The sequence below is a fragment of the Pongo pygmaeus genome, chromosome 13 (assembly GCF_028885625.2).
Source record: "Pongo pygmaeus isolate AG05252 chromosome 13, NHGRI_mPonPyg2-v2.0_pri, whole genome shotgun sequence".
Lineage (NCBI taxonomy): Eukaryota > Metazoa > Chordata > Mammalia > Primates > Hominidae > Pongo > Pongo pygmaeus.
In genome coordinates, this window is record NC_072386.2 from 104624832 (window position 1) to 104647988 (window position 23157).

At 49.3% G+C, this 23157-nt stretch overlaps 1 long non-coding RNA gene across 1 annotated transcript; it reads left to right on the plus strand.

Moving 5' to 3' along the window:
* Positions 1-1347: 1347 nt before the first annotated feature.
* On the plus strand, positions 1348-8115 carry LOC129044287 (uncharacterized). The gene is made up of 3 exons (XR_008504641.1): positions 1348-1470; positions 3423-3605; positions 6418-8115. It is a non-coding gene; the product is annotated as an uncharacterized LOC129044287 (long non-coding RNA).
* Positions 8116-23157: the final 15042 nt, after the last annotated feature.

The following is a 23157-nucleotide window of genomic DNA, read 5'->3' on the forward strand; positions in this document are numbered from 1 at the left end:
ACTGTTCATCAGAAGATTGCATTTAAGAGGTAAAAAAGCAAACCACAGACTGGGAAAAGTTATTTGTAATACACATATCTGACAAAGGACTTCTATCCAGAATATATACAGAGCTTCTACAAGCCAGTAAGAAAAAGACTAACAACTCAACTTAAAACTGACCAAAAGATTTGAACTGGCATTTTGCAAAATATGATATCCAAATATTTAATAAACATATGAAAATTGCCCAACATAATTAGTCACCAGGGAAATGAAATGAAAACCATAGTGAAATACAAGTACACACATACCAGAATGAATACAATTAAAAAGACAGGCAGTACTGTTTGTGAACCATTTTCAGAAAACAATTTTGCAATATCTACTAAAGCTAAACATATCCCCATCCCATAAACGTATCCCCATCCTATGATCTAGCAATTCCACTTAGGTCTCTGCCTAAGAGAAATGAGTTCAAATATCCAACTAAAGACATATATGAGACTGGGCATGGTGCTTCTCACCCGTAATCCCGGCACTTTGGGAGGCTGAGGCAGGAGAATCGCTTGAGCCAGGAGTTCAAGACCAGCCTGGGCAACATGGTGAAACCCCATCTTTACAAAAATTACAAAAATTAGCTGGGTGAGGAGGCTGAAGTGGGAGGACCACTTGAGCCCAGACGTTGAGGCTGCCGTGAGCCGAGATGGTACCACTGCACTCCAGCCTAGGCAACAGAGTGAGATCCAGTCTAAAAAAAGAAAAAAGAAAAGAAAAAAAGACATATATGAGACTGTTCATAGTAGCTGTTTAGCCATCTCCTTCATCACCACCACCACTATTTCTACTTCCATCATCCTCATCATTACCACCACTATCACCATAACCCCATCACCACCATCACCAAAACTCAACCATCACCACCAATACCTACGTAACCAGCAGGCGCCATAGTCATTTAGTCACTGCAACCACCGTCACCACCATCATCACTATTACCACGCTTCCATCCTTCGGAGTCTGGGCTTATTCATTCCAGGAAACTAAAGCTGCTAAGCTGGGCTCCCAGCCAGGGGTACCCCCATTGACCACGGTGCTCCCTGTTCCCACAGCTACGGCTGAGTTCCTCTGTGTACCCCCTCTCCTCTTCACCCTGTTTTTGTCTGCAGACTGCACTCCTTCCTCAGGAACAGTGAGTCTCTGCTTCCCTTGACGCGATTGAGGATAGGACAGGTGGAAGGCCTGCAGGGACCTTAGCAGCCGGCTGGGCCGCACAGGGCGCATCCCCAACCCTCGCTAGAGGGCAGCAGAGCACCACGCCCCCGCGGCCCGGTTCATCACAAAGGAAGCTTTGTGGAGTGCGGGCCTGCGCTTTGCAGCTCACTCCTGAGCCAGTGCCCAGCCCCAGGAGGGGCTGACCAGCTGATGCGTGGTGAGAGACGAGCAGGCCCTCAAGATGCACTCTCCGAGAGAGTGAAGAAAGCAACACGAGTAATCAGGGGGCCCTCCCAACCAACCCCCTGCCCCCCGGTCCATCCCCTTCAATCCACTCTCCTCCAGTTAGCCCAGCCATCCTTTCCTGGAAAAACCCTGCCCTGGCTCTCTCGGGCCTCTGAAGAGTGTCTGAGCTCTCAGCTTGGGACTCGAGGCCATTTGGGCTCTAGCTCCTGCTGATCCCTCCAGCTGTGGTCTCCACCACCCTGCACCCCTGCCTCCCGCGCTCCAGTCCCCAAAGCTTTGCTTCCATCCTCTGCTTGTGCCGGTGGTTCTCCCTCTTTCAGGAGTGCTGTCTTCCACTGGATGGACTCGCCCTGAAAGCTTTCCCTAGAACGCCTTCCCTGCCACCCGCTACCCGCCAGGACAGGTCAGAGCCCGCCTCTGAGTCCCCACAGTCTCCCGGGCTCCCCTCCGTTGCAGCACTGATCACACTGGGCTTCTCTCTTCCTGTCTGCTGGGCAGCGGAGACTGTGGATGCTTCATCCCTGAGGTCTATGAGCCAGCCCAGGGCCCAGCACACACTGGGAGCTTAGCAAACATGGGTAGAAGGAAAGAAAGGAGCTAGGAAGGAGGCGGGGTGCTGGTGAGAGGCCTGCTGGGCGCTTCTCTGTGTCCTTCCTCGGCCTCCATCTCTCTTCCCTCCCTTCCTCTGGGGGCTAACAAAAAACACTCAACTCCATGATGTGAGGATTCATTTAGGGACTCATTTGTCATGGAGATCATCAGCTCCTGTCACAAAGCTGCTCTCAAATGCACCCAGAAACAGGGTGACATTCTTCTCGCCTGGGCCAAGCTGGCCTCTCAGACCAAACTGTCCGATGCAAATCTAGAATCCCCAGAGGGTGGAGGCCAGCCTCTACTAGGCCCAGGTGAGCCCCCGTGTCGCTGCTCTCTGCTCTTTCCAGCACCCCAGCAGCACATTACACAGGAGGGCTTATGGCCATTTTTCAGCTAGAGACTGAAGTCTTGGTGGGAAGAGGCCGAGCCCAGTCTGGGGCTCACCCTGCGAGGCAGCGTGGCACAGTACTGAGGTGGAGCAGAGATGAGAAAGAAGGTCTGCGAGGGAGGAGGTTCTCCTTATATCACATGACAATCATCTATCATTTCTCCACTTGTACCCCACGCAGAGGAAAAGCCAGATGGGTCTAGGGCCTGTTGTGAAATTTTTCCCAACAGAGTTTGCTGTCATCTTTAATTAAAACACGAGTGGAGGCCACAGGACTCATTACATTTCCCAAAATTCTCCATGCAGAGATCATTGAATTCACTTCTGTCTGGCTCCATACTGCATTTTACAGATGCGAAAACGAAAGGAGGCCAGTACAGGCTGGGACAGCAGTTGCATTCGTGGGAGAGCCGACTCTAGGGAGAGATGGAGAGACATAGAAACCCATTGGTGCCCCTGGGCCGCCACTCTTTCCTCTAACTGCCTGCCCCCCCCAACCCCCACCCCAGAAGATACTAAAGTCAGGCTTTCCACTATAGGAGGAGCTTTTTTTTCTTTCTTTCTTTCTTTCTTTCTTTTTCTTGAGACAAAGTCTCACTCTATTGCCCAGGCTAGAGTGCAATGGCATGATTTTGGCTCACTGCAACCTCCGCCTCTTGGGTTCAAGTGATTCTTCTGCCTCAGCCTCCCAAGTAGCTGGGATTACAGGCATGCACCACCATGCCCGGCTAATTTTTTGTATTTTTAGTAGAGACAGGGTTTCATCATGTTGATCAGCCTGGTCTTGAACTCCTGACCTCAGGAGATCCGCTCGCCTCAGCCTCTTAAAGTGCTGGGATTACAGGCGTGAGCCAATGAGCTTTTTGAGCGTGAGGATCACATCCCAACGCCCAGAACAGGGCCTGATGCAGAGCCACATCCTCTAAATGTCTGTTTGATGATGGGATGATGGTCCAACAAGAGGAAATGAAACATCCTAAAGCCCAGTTTTGTCTTTTAGTAAAGACAAGCCTCTACAGATGGTTGGGAAATCAAAAGACTCCAGGGTTTTTGAAACTCCCTGTCATTTCCAGGATCTAGCTCTTCTTCTAGGAATATACTTAGCTTTCCCCTGAGTCAATGTCTGCCTACCATTCACCCGGGAACGACTTACCTATGAACTGGATATTTTCCTCTAAAAATGGTAAGTCACTATGTAAAAATGTCAAGGGGCATTAAAGTCCATCTCTTGCACAATGATGCCTTCATGTATATGGAACCTTCTGGGTCAGAGGATGGGAATTAATATTTATTGAACAATGGACACTTCTTTACTTCATTTTAACTAATAGTCAAAGTCTGGGCCTGACGCCATGATTGTCCTCATTTTACAGATGAGGACACAGGCTCAGAGGTGTTCAGTAACTTGCCCTAAGTCCAGAACCACTTTGGGCAGGTAGGCCAGTGGCAGAGCGGGGATCTTTCTCTGGCTAGTCCCTAGCTTCCATCCTCTCCTTGAGGATGAGGATAAGCCTGCTTCCTTGAGCTGTTTTGCAAAGCTGAGTGCCTTGCAAGGATGAGTGCCATTGCACTCATCCTTGAGGATGAGCCTGCTTCTTTGAGCTGTTTTGCAAAGCTGAACTTCTTGGATAACTGAAGTTGAACTTTTAAATAGACAACTTGCCTTGGCTTAACCATCTCTGTTGAAACATGTTTCCATACCATCTTGCACACTGCCCTGCCTTCTTCCCTGGGAGACCCTGAGTGATGCTTTAAGCCAGTGGATCTCTACCCTGGCGTCAGAATCACCTGGATACCCTAGCCCCAGCCACAGAGAGTCTCATTAATTGAGGTGGGGTCGGGGCAGGTGTATTTTTTAACCACTCCAGGTGATTCCTCTTTCTTTCCTTTCTTTCTTTCTCTTTCTTTCTTTCTCTTTCTTTCTTTCTTTTTCTTTCTCTTTCTTTCTTTTTCTTTCTCTTTCCTTCTTTCTTTCCTTCCTTCCTTCTTCCTTCTTTCTTTTTTCCTTCCTTTCTTTCTTTTTCTTTCTCTCTTTTTCTTTCTTTTTCTTTCTCTTTCTCTCTCTCTCTCTCTTTCTCTCTCTCTCTCTTTCTTTCTTTTTTGACAGAGTCTTGCCCTGTCACCCAGGCTGGAGTGCAGTGACACGATTGCAGCTCACTGCAGCCTCCACCTCCCAGGTTCAAGCGATTCTTCTGCCTCAGCCTCCTGAGTAGCCAGAACCACAGGCGCATGCCACCATGCCTGGCTAATTTTTGTAGTTTTTAGTAGAGACGGGGTGTCACCATTTTGGCCAGGCTGATCTTGAACTCCTGACCTCATGATCCACCCGCCTCAGCCTCCCAAAGTGCTGGGATTACAGGTGTGAGCCACCACACTCAGCTTCTTTCTTTTCTTTCCTTCCTTTCTTTCTTTCTCTCTTTCTTTCTTTCTTTTTCTTTCTCTCTCTCTCTCTCTGTCTTTCTTTCTCTTTCTCTCTTTCTCTTTCTTTCTCCCTTTCTCCCTTTCTTTCTTTTTGACAGAGTCTCACTCTGTTGCCCAGGCTAGAGTGCAATGGCACAATCTTGGCTCACTGCAACCTCCTCCTCTTGGGGTCAAGTGATTCTCCTGCCTCAGCCTCCCAAGTAGCTGGGATTACAGGCATGCATCGCCATGCCCGGCTAAATTTTTGTATTTTTAGTAGGGATAGGGTTTCATCATGTTGGTCAGGCTGGTCTTGAACTCCTGACCTCAGGTGATCCACTCGCCTCAGCCTCTTAAAGTGCTGGGATTACAGGCGAGAGCCAATGAGTTTTTTGAGTGTGAGAATCACATCCCAACGCCCAGAACAGGGCCTGATGCAGAGCTACATCCTCTAAATGTCCGTTTGATGATAGCATGATGGTTCAATAAGAGGAAATGAAACACCCTAAAGCCAGGTTTTGTCTTTTAGTAAAGACACTTTAGTAACCACTCCAGGTGATTTTTAATTTTTTTTAATTTTTTATTTTTTTGAGACGGAGTCTCACTCTGTGGCCCAGGCTGGAGTGCAGTGGCATGATCTCAGCTCACTGGCACCCTCCACCTCCCAGGTTCTAGCAATTCTCCTGCCTCAGCCTCCTGAGTAGCTGGGATTACAGGCGTACACTGCCACGCCCGGCTAACTTTTTTGTATTTTAGTAGAGACGTGGTTTCATCATGTTACCCAGGCTGGTCTCGAACTCCTGAGCTCAGGCAATCCACCCGCCTCGACCTCTCAAAGTGCTAGGATTACAGGTGTGAGCCACTGCCCCCAGCCCACTCCAGGTGACTCTAATGCACAGCCAGGGTTGACAGCCTTGGCTTTTAGCTTTTCTTGTTGTCCAAAGTCATTAACCCAGAATATGTATTGGGATAGCTTCTGATAGAGTAATTTCCTGGGTCCTGTGGGCATTTTTTTTTTTTTTTTTTTTTTTTGAGATAGGGTCTTGGTCTTATGCCCAGGCTAAAGTGCAGTGGTGCAGTCATGGTGTACTACAGCCTCAACCTCCTGGGCTCAAGTGATTATCCCACCTCAGCCTCCCAAGTATCTGGGACTACAGGCGTGTGCCACCATGCCCAGCTAATTTTTGTATTTTTTGTAGAAACAGGGTTTTGCTGTCTTGCCCAGGCCAGTCTGCAACTCCTGGGCTCAAGTGATCCGCCCACCTCGGCCCCCCAAATTACTGGGATTACAGGCATGAGCCACTGTTCTGGCCCCTGTGGTTATTTTGAGCATTGTGTGTGTCCTTCTAGTCTGTCCACCCTTCCCTTGGGACCAAACTTCCTGATGAGCCATTTCACTGAGGTTCCTGGAATCCCTCTTTTCGTTGCTGGCTTGGAATTCACCGAGAAAGCATGAGCCAAATAGAGTGAGCTGCCTACAAGTCCTGCCTGAGGGGCCCTTGGGATCCTTTAAGAGTTTTCCAGACCTTTTCTCTCTCCTAGGTTTTTCCACCCAGATGCTGACGACCCACTGTGTTGTTTGGTTGTGAATACAGATGCATCCTCTTCCAAGAAGCCCTCCTGGATTGGGGCTGGGAGCCCTCCTCTGAGGACCAGCAGCCTCCTGCACCAACCAGCCCTATGAACTTCCCCATTTGGTGGTGGGGAGAAGGTGTCAACATCTGTCTGCCTCATAGAACTCTAAGCTCTCTGAAGGCAGAGGCAAGATAATGTGATAAATTGAATAGGTTTTCAGGGCACGTCTGTGAAACTGAACAACAACAGCAGCAGCTGGAACTGAATTTTCCTGGGAGCCCAGGATAGGAACTAGATTCCTGACCAGAAAGCAAGGGATGGAGAGTCCAGGAGAGCTTCCTGGAAGAGGTGGCATTGGGACAGGCTTGAAAAGATGGTCAGGAATTGGGACAGGCAGAGGAGAAGAAGGGAAGCATTTCAGGCAAAAGGGAACAGCAGAGATGAGACAAGTGGAAGGGTGAACTATAGTTTAGTGGGGTGGAAGGCTGGGAAGAATGGGGGGATCATACTCCAAGCCTTCAGAAGACAGAATCCCATGGAACAGTCCTGGCTAAAAACTGATTTCTACTTCCTCTTCTGGATGAGCAGAACGTGGGGATCCTCCCTCCTTCAGGCTTTTCCTGGGAAGCCCCACCCGCCTTATCTGCACGGAGGACACCAAGTTCCCAGGGCTGGATGGGTGCCAGCCCCGGCTGCTGACTTGCCGCTCTGGCAACTAAGGAGCTGGAACGTGGAGCTGGGACTTCCACATAAGTCCAGCATCCAAGTCCTCAAAGTTGGTCCCTCCGGAGCAGTGGGAAGCACGTCTCCCAAGCTGGAGTCACTATTCCTTGCTCTGTTGCCCAAGAGAACCCTGCAACACGCACCCAGAGCCTCAGTGTTGCCATAGGTACATGAGGAGGAGCGTGGGCTAGAGGCATCAAAAGCCCTGCCTGCTCCAGGGACCTGGGATTTCTGAGAGCAAATGCTGCCTCTGCCTCCTTGGGGGGAGACACAGCCCCCACCACAACACCAGATGAGACTCTCATCAATCCCAAGACCGAGTCCTAGCCTCTCATCCAGCTTAGGTGGATTGATTAGCACCACTTTCTAGGGCTTTGTACCCTTCATTTCTTCTTGCCAGCTCCATCTACCTAGACCCCTCTCTTTTCCAATTCTCATAAACTGGACCCTCTCTTTTCTCCCCAGAATTAAAGGGGTGCTGGATTCTCTTAGTCTTGCCTCCCTCCCTTGGCACATATGCCCATTTTGGTACTACTACTATGACTTCTGCTAGGATTGCTGCCACTGTCTTCTCGTAGTCCTTCTAGTCCTTTACTACGACCCTGCCAATGCTTCCACTATTACTGCTGGCACTTCTTACTATGACCACCACAACCAGTACTTCTACTACTATTGCTTCTACGGCCTCTACTGCATCCCCACCCAAATCTCATCTTGAATTGTAATCCCCATGTGTCGAGAGAGGAACGTGGTGGGAGTTGATTGGCTCATAGGGGCGGTTCCCCCCATGCTGTTCTCGTGATAGTGAGTGAGTTCTCGTGAGATTTGATGGTTTTAAAGTGTGGCACTTCCCCTTTGCTCACTCTCCCCCTCTCCTGCCATCTTGTGAAGATGGTGCTTTCTTCCCTTTCACCTTCCACATGATTGTAAGTATCCTGAGTCCTCCCCAGCCATGAGGAACTGTGAGTCAATTAAACCTCTTTTGTTTATAAATTACCCAGTCCCAGGTAGTCTCTTTATAGCAGTATGAAAATGGACTAAACCACAGTACTTCTTACTCTACTACCACCAGTATTTCTACTGCAGTACTGCCACCACGATTGCTTCTCTCAGTATTTATACTACTACCACTTTGCTACTACTGTAATGATGACTACATACTATTTGCAGCTACTGCTAATAGCAGCAAACGTTATGAATCACACACAATGGGCCAACGACTGAGCTAAGCACCCTGTATCAATTGATATAATTTAAATCATAGCAGCAGACATCTGTGGTGTAATACTATTGAAAAAAGAGTCAAACTCTGTAAAACGTTTATTTTATTATTAAAAATTATTATTAAATTGAAAATTATTATTAAAAGGAGATTTATTCTGAGCCAAATAAGAGTGACCATGGCCCATGACACAGCCCTCACTCAGGAGGCCCTGAGAACACGGGCCCAAGGTGGTTGAGTGCAGCTTAGTTTTATACATTTTAGGGAGACATGAGACATTAATCAAATACATTTAAGATATACATTGGTTCAGTCCAGAAAGGTGGGACAACTTGAAGCAGAGTGCAGGTGGGGGCTCCCAGATTTATAGGTAGAATAAAAAAATTTCTGATTGGTAATTGGTTAAAAGAGTTATTATCAATAGAAAGGAATGTCTGAGTTATGATAAAAGGTTTGAAGACCAAAGTTTTATCATGCAGATGAAGCCTCCAGGCAGCAGGCTTCAGAAAGAATACATTGTAAGTGTTTCTGACTTTTTTTTTTAATTTATTATTATTATACTTTAGGTTTTAGGGTACATGTGCACAATGTGCAGGTTAGTTACATATGTATACATGTGCCATGCTGGTGCGCTGCACCCACTAACTCGTCATCTAGCATTAGGTATATCTCCCAATGCTATCCCTCCCCCGTCCCCCCACCCCACAACAGTCCCCAGAGTGTGATGTTCCCCTTCCTGTGTCCATGTGTTCTCATTGTTCAATTCCCACCTATGAGTGAGAATATGCGGTGTTTGGTTTTTTGTTCTTGCGATAGTTTACTGAGAATGATGATTTCCAATTTCATCCATGTCCCTACAAAGGACATGATTATTTTTTATGACATCATTATTTTTTATGGCTGCATAGTATTCCATGGTGTATATGTGCCACATTTTCTTTTTTTTTTTTAATATAAATTGTCCAATTTATTTCAATTTTTCATGTTAATAACAAATTTGTATTATTTCTCTTACTCTGCAGGTCAAGCAGGACAAATTATTTTTGTTTTGCAAACACTGAATTAGAATACCAAGAAGCTCTTCTCCCTTCTGCTATATATGCATGATTCTTTTTTTTTTTTTTAATTTATGAAGTATTTATTGATGATTCTTGGGTGTTTCTCGGAGAGGGGGATATGGCAGGGTCATAGGATAATAGTGGAGAGAAGGTCAGCAGATAAACACATGAACAAAGGTCTCTGGTTTTCCTAGGCAGAGGACCCTGCGGCCTTCTGCAGTGTTTGTGCCCATGGGTGCTTGAGATTAGGGAGTGGTGATGACTCTTAAAGAGCATGCGGCCTTCAAGCATCTGTTTAACAAAGCAATCTTGCACCGCCCTTAATCCATTTAACCCTGAGTTGACACAGCATATGTTTCAGAGAGCAGGGGGCTGGGGGAAAGGCCATAGATCAACAGCATCCCAAGGCAGAAGAATTTCTCCTAGTCAGAACAAAATGGAGTCTCCTATGCCCACCCCTTTCTACACAGACACAGCAACCATCTGATCTCTCCTTCCTTTCCCCACACGTCCCCCCCTTCTCTTCAACAAAACCGCCATCGTCCTCATGGCCCGCTCCCGATGGTCGCTGTCTCTTCGGAGCTGTTGGGTACACCTCCTAGACAGGGCGGCCGGGCAGAGGCGCTCCTCACCTCCCAGACAGGGCGGCCGGGCAGAGGCGCTCCTCGCTTCCCAGAGCGGGCCGCCCGGGCAGAGGCGCTCCTCTCCTCCCAGACGGGGCGGCCGGGCAGAGGCGCTCCTCACTTCCCCGACGGGGCCGCCCGGGCAGAGGCGCTCCTCGCTTCCCAGACAGGGCCACCCGGGCAGAGGCGCTCCTCGCTTCCCAGACGGGGCCGCCCAGGCAGAGGTGCTCCTCACTTCCTCCCAGACCGGGTGGCAGCCGGGCAGAGGCGCTCCTCACCTCCCAGACGGGGCGGCCGGGCAGAGGCGCTCCTCACTTCCCAGACGGGGCGGCCGAGCAGAGGCGCTCCTCACTTCCCAGAGGGGGCGGCCGGGCAGAGGCGCTCCTCACTTCCCAGACCGGGCGGCCGGGCAGAGGCGCTCCTCACTTCCCAGACGGGGCGGCGGGGCAGAGACGCTCCTCACTTCCTCCCAGACGGGGTGGCGGCCAGGCAGAGGCGCTCCTCACCTCCCAGACAGGGCGGCCGGGCAGAGTGCTCCTCACTTCCCAGACTGGACGGCCGGGCAGAGGCGCTCCTCACTTCCCAGACTGGGCGGCCGGGCAGAGGCGCTCCTCACCTCCTAGACGGGGTGGCCAGGCAGAGGCGCTCCTCACTTCCCAGAAGGTGTGGCGGCTGGGCAGAGGCGCTCCTCCCTTCCCAGATGGGGCAGCCAGGCAGAGGCGCTCCTCACTTCCTCCCAGATGGGGTGGCGGCCGGGCAGAGGTGCTCCTCATCTCCCAGACGGGGCAGCCGGGCAGAAGTGCTCCTCACTTCCTCCCAGACGGGGTGACGGCCGGGCAGAGGCGCTCCTCACCTCCCAGACGGGGCGGCCGGGCAGAGGTGCTCCTCATCTCCCAGACGGGGTGACGGCCGGGCAGAGGCACTCCTCACCTCCCAGACGGGGCGGCCGGACAGAGGCGCTCCTCACCTCCCAGATGGAGTGGTCAGGCAGAGGCGCTCCTCACTTCTCATATGGGGTGGCGGCCGGGCAGAGGCGCTCCTCACTTCCTCCCAGACGGGGTGGCGGCCAGGCAGAGGCGCTCCTCACTTCCCAGACGGGGCGGCCGGGCAGAGGTGTTCCTCACTTCCTCCCAGACAGGGTGGCGGCCGGGCAGAGGTGCTCCTCACCTCCCAGACGGGGTGGCCGGGCAGAGGCGCTCCTCCCTTCCCAGACGGAGTGGCCAGGCAGAGGCGCTCCTCACCTCCCAGAGTGGGCGGCCGGGCAGAGGCGCTCCTCACTTCCCAGAGTGGGCGGCCGGGCAGAGGCGCTCCTCACTTCCCATAGGGGGTGGCAGCCGGGCAGAGGCGCTCCTCACTTCCCAGATGGGGCAGCTGGGCAGAGGTGCTCCTCACTTCCTCCCAGACGGGGTGGCGGCCAGGCAGAGGCGCTCCTCACCTCCCAGACGGTGCGGCCGGGCAGAGGCACTCCTCACCTCCCAGACGGGGCGGCTGGGCAGAGGCGCTCCTCACCTCCCAGAAGGGGCGGCTGGGCAGAGGCACTCCTCACTTCCCATATGGGGTGGCAGCCGGGCAGAGGCGCTCCTCACTTCCTCCCAGACGGGGTGGCGGCCAGGCAGAGGCGCTCCTCACCTCCCAGATGGGGCGGCCGGGCAGAGGTGCTCCTCATCTCCCAGACGGGGCAGCTGGGCAGAGGCGCTCCTCACTTCCTCCCAGACGGGGTGGCAGCCGGGCAGAGGCACTCCTCACATCCCAGACGATGGGCGGCCGGGCAGAGGCGCTCCTCACTTCCCAGATAGGGCGGCCGGGCAGAGGGGCTCCTCATATCCCAGACGATGGGCAGCCAGGCAGAGATGCTCCTCACTTCCTAGACAGGGTGGCGGCGGGGCAGAGGCTGTAATCTTAGCACTTTAAGAGGCCAAGGCAGGAGGCTGGTAGGTGGAGGTTGCAGCGAGCCGAGATCACACCACTGCACTCCAGCCTGAGCACCATTGAGCATTGAGTTAGCGAGACTCCGTCTGCAATCCGGAGGCCGAGGCAGGCAGATCACTCGAGGCCAGGAGCTGGAGACCAGCCCGGTCAACACGGCGAAACCCCGTCTCCACCAAAAATACAAAAACCATTCAGGCGTGGCGGCGTGCGCCTGCAATCCCAGGCACTCGGCAGGCCAAGGCAGGAGAGTCACAGGAGCCCGAGGCAGGGAGGTTGCAGCGAGCCGAGATCATGGCAGTACAGTCCAGCTTCGATAACAGTGGGAGACCGAAAAAGGGAGGGAGAGGGAGAGGGAGAGGGAGAGGGAGAGGGAGAGCCACATTTTCTTAATCCAATCTATCATTGTTGGATATTTGGGTTCGTTCCAAATCTTTGCTATTGTGAATAATGCCGCGATAAACATACGTGTGCATGTGTCTTTATAGCAGCATGATTTATAGTCCTTTGGGTATATACCCAGTAATGGGATGGCTGGGTCAAATGGAATTTCTAGTTCTAGATCCCTGAGGAATCGCCACACTGACTTCCACAAGGGTTGAACTAGTTTACAGTCCCACCAACAGTGTAAAAGTGTTCCTATTTCTCCACATCCTCTCCAGCACCTGTTGTTTCCTGACTTTTTAATGATTGCCATTCTAATTGGTGTGAGATGGTATCTCATTGTGGTTTTGATTTGCATTTCTCTGATGGCCAGTGATGGTGAGCATTTTTTCATGTGTTTTTTGGCTGCATAAATGTCTTCTTTTGAGAAGTGTCTGTTCATGTCCTTTGCCCACTTTTTGATGGGGTTGTTTGTTTTTTTCTTGTAAATTTGTTGGAATTAATTGTAGATTCTGGATATTAGCCCTTTGTCAGATGAGTAGTTTGCAAAAATTTTCTCCCATTTTGTAGGTTGCCTGTTCACTCTGATGGTAGTTTCTTTTGCTGTGCAGAAGCTCTTTAGTTTAATTAGATCCCATTTGTCAATTTTGGCTTCTGTTGCCATTGCTTTTGGTGTTTTAGACATGAAGTCCTTGCCCATGCCTATGTCCTGAATGGTAATGCCTAGGTTTTCTTCTAGAGTTTTTATGGTTTTAGGTCTAACATTTAAGTCTTTAATCCATCTTGAATTGATTTTTGTATAAGGTGTAAAGAAGGGATCCAGTTTCAGCTTTCTATATATGGCTAGCCAGTTTTCCCAGCACCATTTATTAAATAGGGAATCCTTTCCCCATTTCTTGTTTTTGTCAGGTTTGTCAAAGATCAGATAGTTGTAGATATGCGGCGTTATTTCTGAGGGCTCTGTTCTGTTCCATTGATCTATATCTCTGTTTTGGTACCAGTACCATGCTGTTTTGGTTACTGTGGCCTTGTAGTATAGTTTGAAGTCAGGTAGTATGATGCCTCCAGCTTTGTTCTTTTGGCTTAGGATTGACTTGGCGATGTGGGCTCTTTTTTCGTTCCATATGAACTTTAAAGTAGTTTTTTCCAATTCTGTGAAGAAAGTCATTGGTAGCTTGATGGGGATGGCCTTGAATCTATAAATTACCTTGGGCAGTATGGTCATTTTCACAATATTGATTCTTCCTACCCATGAGCATGGAATGTTCTTCCATTTGTTTGTATCCTCTTTTATTTCGTTGAGCAGTGGTTTGTAGTTCTCCTTGAAGAGGTCCTTCACATCCCTTGTAAGTTGGATTCCTAGGTATTTTATTCTCTTTGAAGCAATTGTGAATGGGAGTTCACTCATGATTTGGCTCTCTGTTTGTCTGTTGTTGGTGTATAAGAATGCTTGTGATTTTTGTACATTGATTTTGTATCCTGAGACTTTGCTGAAGTTGCTTATCAGCTTAAGGAGATTTTGGGCTGAGATGATGGGGTTTTCTAGATATACAATCATGTCGTCTGCAAACAGGGACAGTTTGACTTCCTCTTTTCCTAATTGAATACCCTTGATTTCCTTCTCCTGCCTAATTGCCCTGGCCAGAACTTCCAACACTATGTTGAATAGGAGTGGTGAGAGAGGGCATCCCTGTCTTGTGCCAGTTTTCAAAGGGAATGCTTCCAGTTTTTGCTCATTCAGTATGATATTGGCTGTGGGTTTGTCATAGATAGCTCTTATTATTTTGAGATATGTCCCATCAATACCTAATTTATTCAGAGTTTTTAGCATGAAGGGTTGTTGAATTTTGTCAAAGGACTTTTCTGCATCTATTGAGATAATCATGTGGTTTTTGTCTTTGGTTCTGTTTATATGCTGGATTACATTTATTGATTTGTGTATATTGAACCAGCCTTGCATCCCAGGGATGAAGCCCACTTGATCATGGTGGATAAGCTTTTTGATGTGCTGCTGGATTCGGTTTGCCAGTATTTTATTGAGGATTTTTGCATCAATGTTCATCAAGGATATTGGTCTAAAATTCTCTTTTTTGGTTGTGTCTCTGCCAGGCTTTGGTATCAGGATGATGCTGGCCTCATAAAATGAGTTAGGGAGGATTCCCTCTTTTTCTATTGATTGGAATAGTTTCAGAAGGAATGGTACCAGTTCCTCCTTGTACCTCTGGTAGAATTCGGCTGTGAATCCATATGGTCCTGGACTTTTTTTGGTTGGTAAGCTATTGATTATTGCCACAATTTCAGCTCCTGTTATTAGTCTATTCAGAGATTCAACTTCTTCCTGGTTTAGTCTTGGGAAACTGTATGTGTCGAGGAATTTATCCATTTCTTCTAGATTTTCTAGTTTATTTGCGTAGAGGTGTTTGTAGTATTCTCTGATGGTAGTTTGTATTTCTGTGGGATTGGTGGTGATATCCCCTTTATCATTTTTTTATTGCATCTATTTGATTCTTCTCTCTTTTTTTCTTTATTAATCTTGCTAGCGGTCTATCAATTTCGTTGATCCTTTCAAAAAACCAGCTCCTGGATTCATTAATTTTTTGAAGGGTTTTTTGTGTCTCTATTTCCTTCAGTTCTGCTCTGATTTTAGTTATTTCTTGCCTTCTGCTAGCTTTTGAATGTGTTTGCTCTTGCTTTTCTAGTTCTTGTAATTGTGATGTTAGGGTGTCAATTTTGGATCTTTCCTGCTTTCTCTTGTGGGCATTTAGTGCTATAAATTTCCCTCTACACACTGCTTTGAATGCATCCCAGAGATTCTGGTATGTTGTGTCTTGGTTCTCGTTGGTTTCAAAGAACATCTTTATTTCTGCCTTCATTTCGTTATGTACCCAGTAGTCATTCAGGAGCAGGTTGTTCAGTTTCCATGTAGTTGAGCAGTTTTGAGTGAGATTCTTAATCCTGAGTTCTAGCTTGATTGCACTGTGATCTGAGAGATAGTTTGTTATAATTTCTGTTCTTTTACATTTACTGAGGAGAGCTTTACTTCCAAGTATGTGGTCAATTTTGGAATAGGTGTGGTGTGGTGCTGAAAAAAATGTATTTTCTGTTGATTTGGGGTGGAGAGTTCTGTAGATGTCTATTAGGTCCGCTTGTTGCAGAGCTGAGTTCAATTCCTGGGTACCCTTGTTAACTTTCTGTCTCCTTGATCTGTCTAATGTTGACAGTGGGGTGTTAAAGTCTCGCATTATTAAGGTGTGGGAGTCTAAGTCTCTTTGTAGGTCACTCAGGACTTGCTTTATGAATCTGGGTGCTCCTGTATTGGGTGCATATATATTTAGGATAGTTAGCTCTTCTTGTTGAATTGATCCCTTTACCATTATGTAATGGCCTTCTTTGTCTCTTTTGATCTTTGTTGGTTTAAAGTCTGTTTTATCAGAGACTAGGATTGCAACCCCTGCCTTTTTTTGTTTTCCATTTGCTTGGTAGATCTTCCTCCATCCTTTTATTTTGAGCCTATGTGTGTCTCTGCATGTGAGATGGGTTTCCTGAATACAGCACACTGATGGGTCTTGACTCTTTATCCAATTTGCCAGTCTGTGTCTTTTAATTGGAGCATTTAGTCCATTTACATTTAAAGTTAATATTGTTATGTGTGAATTTGATCCTGTCATTATGATGTTAGCTGGCTATTTTGCTCGTTAGTTGATGCAGTTTCTTCCTAGTCTCAATGGTCTTTACATTTTGGCATGATTTTGCAGCAGCGGGTACCGGTTGTGCCTTTCCAAGTTTAGCGCTTCCTTCAGGAGCTCTTTTAGGGCAGGCCTGGTGGTGACAAAATCTCTCAGCATTTGCTTGTCTGTAAAGTATTTTATTTCTCCTTCACTTATGAAGCTTAGTTTGGCTGGATATGAAATTCTGGGTTGAAAATTCTTTTCCTTAAGAATGTTGAATATTGGCCCCAACTCTCTTCTGGCTTGTAGAGTTTCTGCCGAGAAATCCGCTATTAGTCTGATGGGCTTCCCTTTGAGGGTAACCCGACCTTTCTCTCTGGCTGCCCTTAACATTTTTTCCTTCATTTCAACTTTGGTGAATCTGACAATTATGTGTCTTGGAGTTGCTCTTCTCGAGGAGTATCTTTGTGGCATTCTCTGTATTTCCTGAATCTGAATGTTGGCCTGCCTTGCTAGATTGGGGAAGTTCTCCTGGATAATATCCTGCAGAGTGTTTTCCAACTTGGTTCCATTTTCCCCGTCACTTTCAGGTACACCAATCAGACGTAGATTTGGTCTTTTCACATAGTCCCATATTTCTTGGAGGTTTTGCTCGTTTCTTTTTATTCTTTTGTCTCTAAACTTCCCTTCTCGCTTCATTTCATTCATTTCATCTTCCATCGCTGATACCCTTTCTTCCATTTGATCGCATCGGCTCCTGAGGCTTCTGCATTCTTCACGTAGTTCTCGAGCCTTGGTTTTCAGCTCCATCAGCTCCTTTAAGCACTTCTCTGTATTGGTTATTCTAGTTATACATTCTTCTAAATTTTTTTCAAAGTTTTCAACTTCTTTGCCTTTGGTTTGAATATCCTCCCATAGCTCGGAGTAATTTGATCATCTGAAGCTTTCTTCTCTCAGCTCGTCAAAGTCATTCTCCGTCCAGCTTTGTTCTGTTGCTGGTGAGGAACTGCGTTCCTTTGGAGGAGGAGAGGCGCTCTGCTTTTTAGAGTTTCCAGTTTTTCTGCTCTATTTTTTCCCCATCTTTGTGGTTTTATCTACTTTTGGTCTTTGATGATGGTGATGTACAGATGGGTTTTTGGTGTGGATGTCCTTTCTGTTTGTTAATTTTCCTTCTAACAGACAGGACCCTCAGCTGCAGGTCTGTTGGAGTACCCAGCCGGCCGTGTGAGGTGTCAGTCTGCCCCTGCTGGGGGGTGCCTCCCAGTTAGGCTGCTCGGGGGTCAGGGGTCAGGGACCCACTTGAGGAGGCAGTCTGCCCGTTCTCAGATCTCCAGCTGCGTGCTGGGAGAACCACTGCTCTCTTCAAAGCTGTCAGACAGAGACATTTAAGTCTGCAGAGGTTACTGCTGTCTTTTTGTTTGTCTGTGCCCTGCCCCCAGAGGTGGAGCCTACAGAGGCAGGCAGGCCTCCTTGAGCTGTGGTGGGCTCCACCCAGTTCGAGCTTCCGGGCTGCTTTGTTTACCTAAGCGAGCCTGGGCAATGGCGGGCGCCCCTCCCCCAGCCTCGCTGCCGCCTTGCAGTTTGATCTCAGACTGCTGTGCTAGCAATCAGCGAGACTCCGTGGGCGTAGGACCCTCTGAGCCAGGTGCGGGATATTAATCTCCTGGTGCGCCGTTTTTTAAGCTCGTCGGAAAAGCACAGTATTTGGGTGGGAGTGACCCGATTTTCCAGGTGCCGTCTGTCACCCCTTTCTTTGACTAGGAAAGGGAACTCCCTGACCCCTTGCGATTCTGCTTCCCGAGTGAGGCAATGCCTTGCCCTTCTTCGGCTCGCGCATGGTGCGTGCACCCACTGACCTGCGCCCACTGTCTGGCACTCCCTAGTGAGATGAACCCGGTACCTCAGATGGAAATGCAGAAATCACCCGTCTTCTGCGTCGCTCACGCTGGGAGCTGTAGACCGGAGCTGTTCCTATTCAGCCATCTTGGCTCCTCCCCCCTACATTGTAAGTGTTTCTTATCAGACTTCAGGTCTGCGTTGATGTTAAATGGGGGTCAGCTTTTCCTGAATCCCAAAAGGGAGGAGGGCTACTGAGGCATGTCTGACCTCTGCTTCCCATCATGGCCTGAACCAGTCTTTCAGGTGAACTTTGGAGTGCCTTGACCGAGAGGAGGGAGTCCAGCTGGTTGGAGGGCAGGGGGCTTAGAATTTTATTTTTGGTTGACAATATCCTCCCTCCTTTATTGATGGGGAAACTGAGGTTTGCAGAGGCTAAGTAACCTGCCTAAATTCATAGAGACAGTAAAAGACTGAACCAAGACCTCAACCAGCCACCTAATGACAGGGACCAAGTCTGAGATCTAGAACCTTTCTCCTTTGTCCTTTGTCAGCCTTCATGAGTATATCCTTGTCTTCTCTTCAGTCCTCTGGGAAGAATTATTTGAAGTCAAAGAAGGAAAGGGGGCCTACCTCTACAGATGTCTAGAATGCTGTGAGCAATGTACATAGTAGGTGTTCAACACATATTGTTTGAATAAATTGGATTCTAATGATAACCTTTTGAGGTAGGAACAAGGATCTTGATGTTGCAGTTGGGGACACTGAGATTTTCCGAAATGCTGTGGTCTATCTAAGAGGTGAAGTTGGGACCAGATGCTAGAATTCAGTCCTTTCATGACCTCGAATGCAAAGTGAACTGTCTGACCCCACCACAAAGTCTTCTGTGTGCATTGTACGTCACGGTTTGCAAAGCTCACGCATCTGTTATTTAATTCTCACAACAGCCCTCAGAGGGGGTGATCAGTTCCACTGTATGATAAGGAAAACCAGATTCAGAATGCTAAGGCAGCTTTGGAAGGGCTCATGGAGAGGCAGTAGCAAATCCAAGATTGAACCAACTCCTCCCTACTAACCCAAGGGTGGGAGCCTCCCAGCAAAGACTCCAAGAAGTCTCTCTTGGGACAGCCCCCCACCACTCCCTGTCCAGCCACCTCAGCCCCTAGGCTGGGCAAGCCCATGGCCCCAAGGGGTGGAGAGAACCGGTTATTTCCAGCCTGGTACTTAAGGGCTGGCCAGGGAGGAGGGAGGAGGGTGTGAGCTGGCTGGCAGGCTCTGTGCTCCCAAGAGGGTCCGGCCTTTGGCTGCTGAGACCTGGGCAGGGGGTCAGGAACTCCTGTCCAAGCCACCCAGGCCAGTTGAAGCTGGGCAGGCATCCCAGGAGAGGGCAGGCCACACCTTCCCCAAAAAGGCAGGAGTATGCAGCCAATATGCACACAGGCGGCTCATTCAGCGCCTGCAGCTCCTTGGCCCTGCCCTGGGCCGTGGCCCCCAGGCTGAGGCACGCCCCTGCTGTTCTCAGGAGACGGAAACAGACAGCAGTTCTGATCAGGACCTGTGGGTCAGTGAAGAGCAAACACATCCTGCTCCAAGCACTGATTGGGTGCCATCCATCCTCTGCAGCTCTGTAAGGTGGAAATTCTCGCCTCCCACGGGTTCCTCTCCCACTTGTGTGTGGAATGCCATCACCATGCTGCCTCCCTTTCAAAGGGCCCAGTGTTTCCTAACTCAGGACCTTTGCACATGCTGTCCCTATGCTGGGGGTACCTTTCCCTTGGCTTCTCACGTGACTGGCTCCTTTGTCTTCAGGTCTGAATATAAAAGGTCACCTTTCAGTGGCATCTTCCCTAGCTCCCCTCACTCATAAGTTCCCCCACCTCCCATGCACACACCTTGTCTCTGTCACCCTCCTCTACTTTCTCCCAAGCATTCTTATTTATTTATTTATTTATTGAGATGGAGTCGTCTTGCTCTGTCACCAGGCTGGAGTGCAGTGGCATGATCTCAGCTCACTGCAACCTCCGCTTCCTGGGATCAAGTGATTCTCCTACCTCAGCCTCCCGAGTAGCTGGGATTACAGACACGTGCCACCACGCCCAGCTAATTTTTGTATTTTTAGTAGAGACGGGGTTTCACCATGTTGGCCAGGATGGTCTCGATCTCTTGACCTTGTGATCCCCTCTCCCCGGCCTCCCAAAGTGCTGGGATTACAGGCGTGAGCCACCATGCCCTGCCCATATTTATTTTTTGTTGATTTTTGTTTGTCTCTCTCCCCATAAAAATAAAGGGTCTATTTTATGAACTATCAGGTCCCCAAGGTCCAGCACAGGGCTTGAAACATAGAATCAACATTTATTGAATGAATAGATGGAAGGGAAGTGAAGGCTCTTATCCACCTTGTCCATGTCCTCATTGTTAAAGAAGGCATCACCAACATTGAAACTCGGGTCTGTCCGTCTCTAAAGAGGCCCCCATTTCACCTGTGGGTGTGCTCAGTGAGGACACCATATTCACTGCAGTGATTTTTTTTCTCAGCCCCAAAGGCACGTTCTTTATACATGGGGCATAGTGTCTCCTCCAACTGCCCATCACAGGTCCTTCCACCTCTGCTTGCCTATCTCCAAAAGACAGGGAGCTCACCCCATCCACTGCAATATTAGAAAGTCCCTTCCAATGCTCTACGACCTTCAGAACAATGGAACGGGCAGTTCTTCACAATGTTCTCAAATGCTGAAGAGGAAGAATTGCTGTCATTAGCACAAGGCTGTGGACTTGGACAATACACTTTTCTGTTTATTCATTGATTTTCTGAGCCCCAACCATGGGCCAGGCCTGTGGTGTCGAACTAGAGAGCAAAACAGCCTTGGTGGCCACCTTCTTGATGATGTGTCAGGTCCATTGTGGCCTTTGGGCCCTAGAGTGGTGATGGCAGGGGGGTGATGGAGGAGGCATGTGGAGTGGATCAAATGCTTCTGAAAGTCGATAGTGCACACAAGTCACGCAGGGATCTTACTAGGATGCAAATTCAGGGACAGCAAATCTGGGTAGAGGTTCTGTGTTTCTCCTAAGCTCTCGGGGGATGCTGATACCACTGGTGCATGGACCACACTTTGAGTAGCAAGGTAGAGACTCAACTGACAAAAGAAGACAGTGAAGCCTAGAGCAAGTCAGGGACTTGCCTGGGGTCAATGGTCAGGCAGCAGGAGCTGAGAAGGGACGGCCTACCTCCGCGGGCCGGGGCTCTGGAATTCGTGGGGCAGGCTGGGCTGAGTATGCCTTTGTGAGGCATGGCATACCTGGACTCACCCGAGCTGCCCGTCCCTGCCCATGAATAGCGGGCCTCTTTCCTTCCTGCATAAGGCTTGGCGGGTGCAAGCCCACGGCCGCCCCCTCCCCTGCACACACACTTACACACACTCACACACCCCTGCCGGCTCAGCTGCCCTCCCTGTTTGGGGAAAGTCAACAAGAGCATTTGAAAAGTCTTTCTGTGTGGAGAATCTGTTTGTATAGGGGGAGGAAACGGAGAGCTGGCCAATAGGTAGAAATATTAATGAAGCTTGTTATAAAGGGCCCATTCACGGCTCTCCGAGTAAATAGGGCTCTTGTCGGGCTGCCACGTTATCTGCCAAGTTCAAGAATGTGGTTTGAAAAAATAGAATTTAAAGGGGTGAGGTGGAGCCTTCAATGGCTGGCCTGCTGGAGCTGGAGCCAACTCCAGGAGGAGCCTGTGCTGTGGGGGGGCTGTGGCTGGGGGCACTGGGGGTGCTGGGTCTTGGGGTGAAGGCTGCCTGGGAAGAGGGGCTGGTGAGGAGCCGCTGGAGTTCCAACTCAGAGAGAATTCCTGGCCACCGGTGTGGAAGGCCTCGTGCCATTCCTTCCTCCCCTTGATGCCTGGCACTGGGCTTGCAGCTCCTCTGCTCAGCCCCCCAACCCAGTCTACCTTAACTTTCCTGCCTGGGGATTTGCCTCTTGGGGTGCTGGTGGAGGGGGTCTCTATATGGTAGGAGGAGGGCTTTGTAGTGATTCTTAGCCATAATGCTGTGCTATTCCACAAACCTCAGCCATCTTCTCCCTCCCCCTTACGAAGTCCTACTTTGTACATTCTTACCAGATGCTACATAAGAAAGAGCATAAAAGACTGAGATGTTCGACTCAGAGAAGGAAAGTGACCAGCTCAAGGTCACTCAGCAAGTGTGTAGCAAAACTGGGACTTGCTTCAACCAGTTTCTTGTTGGGTCATTGTTCCTGGCACTGAGGATAGTGCCTGGCCTGAGGGGCTGTCTTGTCATTTCACATGTACAGTGTCTTACTTTTAGCCCTGGACTTAAAGCAACTTATAAGCAAGGACCATGTCTTATGCTTAGTTTTCCCCTGGACAGCTGTGTGGTCTTGGACAGGTGACTTTGCCTCTCTGAGCCTCAGCTTCACCATTTGTAAAATGGGTTCATTGAGACCAAGCCCTCCTTTCCAGAAGACTCAGTGAGAGGATGTTGGTGAAGTGCCCAGCGCTATGCCAGGCCCTCGGTGGGTGGCCCAGGAACAGTGGCTGAGGGCATTTCTTTTTCTGTCCCAGACCACAGTGCAAGGGTAGAGACTCCAGGAAGACTGTCTCCTTTACGCTTGGACCCTAGAAGGCTGGTCTGTGCTGAGGGTCATAAGAAGCTGGTAAATTGAGAGTCAGGGGTTTCTGCCACCCATGGCATTAGGCGGCAGAGACACACGTGTGTGTGAACTATCACGAGGGTCTGTCAAACAGGCCCTGCAGGAAGCCCAGGCAAGCACGGGTGACCTTTCATCCTCTCCCCCAGAGAGCTGCACAGAATCCACCTCTGTCAGACAAGGGTTAACCTGGGTGGGAGGGAATATTTACATTGGCTTTTCTTTGCAAATAAAAGGTGGCGGTTGGGTAGGGGTGGGGAGGTGGGGGGGTGGGGGGGTGGGGAGGGTCGGGGTGGTGTCCTATAAAACAAAAAGGAAATAATCAATGCAAAAGCTAAATGGAAACGTGTTTTAAAAGACTCTGCCAGGAGCTTGCTGAGTGACCCTGAACGGTGGGGACTTAGGGAAAAGTTGGCAGCATCCCCTTTAAGAAGAAGTGGTGTAGCATAGATAGGGCCATGAGCACAGGCTTTGGGGCTCACAGACCGAGGTTAGAATGTGGGCTCTGCTATTCTCTGGCTATGTGACCTTGAGCAAATCATGGACCTCTCTGGGCTTCCATTTCTTTGATTTGTACAAGAAAAGAGAAGAGAGGGTTAAAGTATGTGAAGGTCCCTGGCACTTCATGGATGCTCATTAAATGTCAATTTCCTTTCCT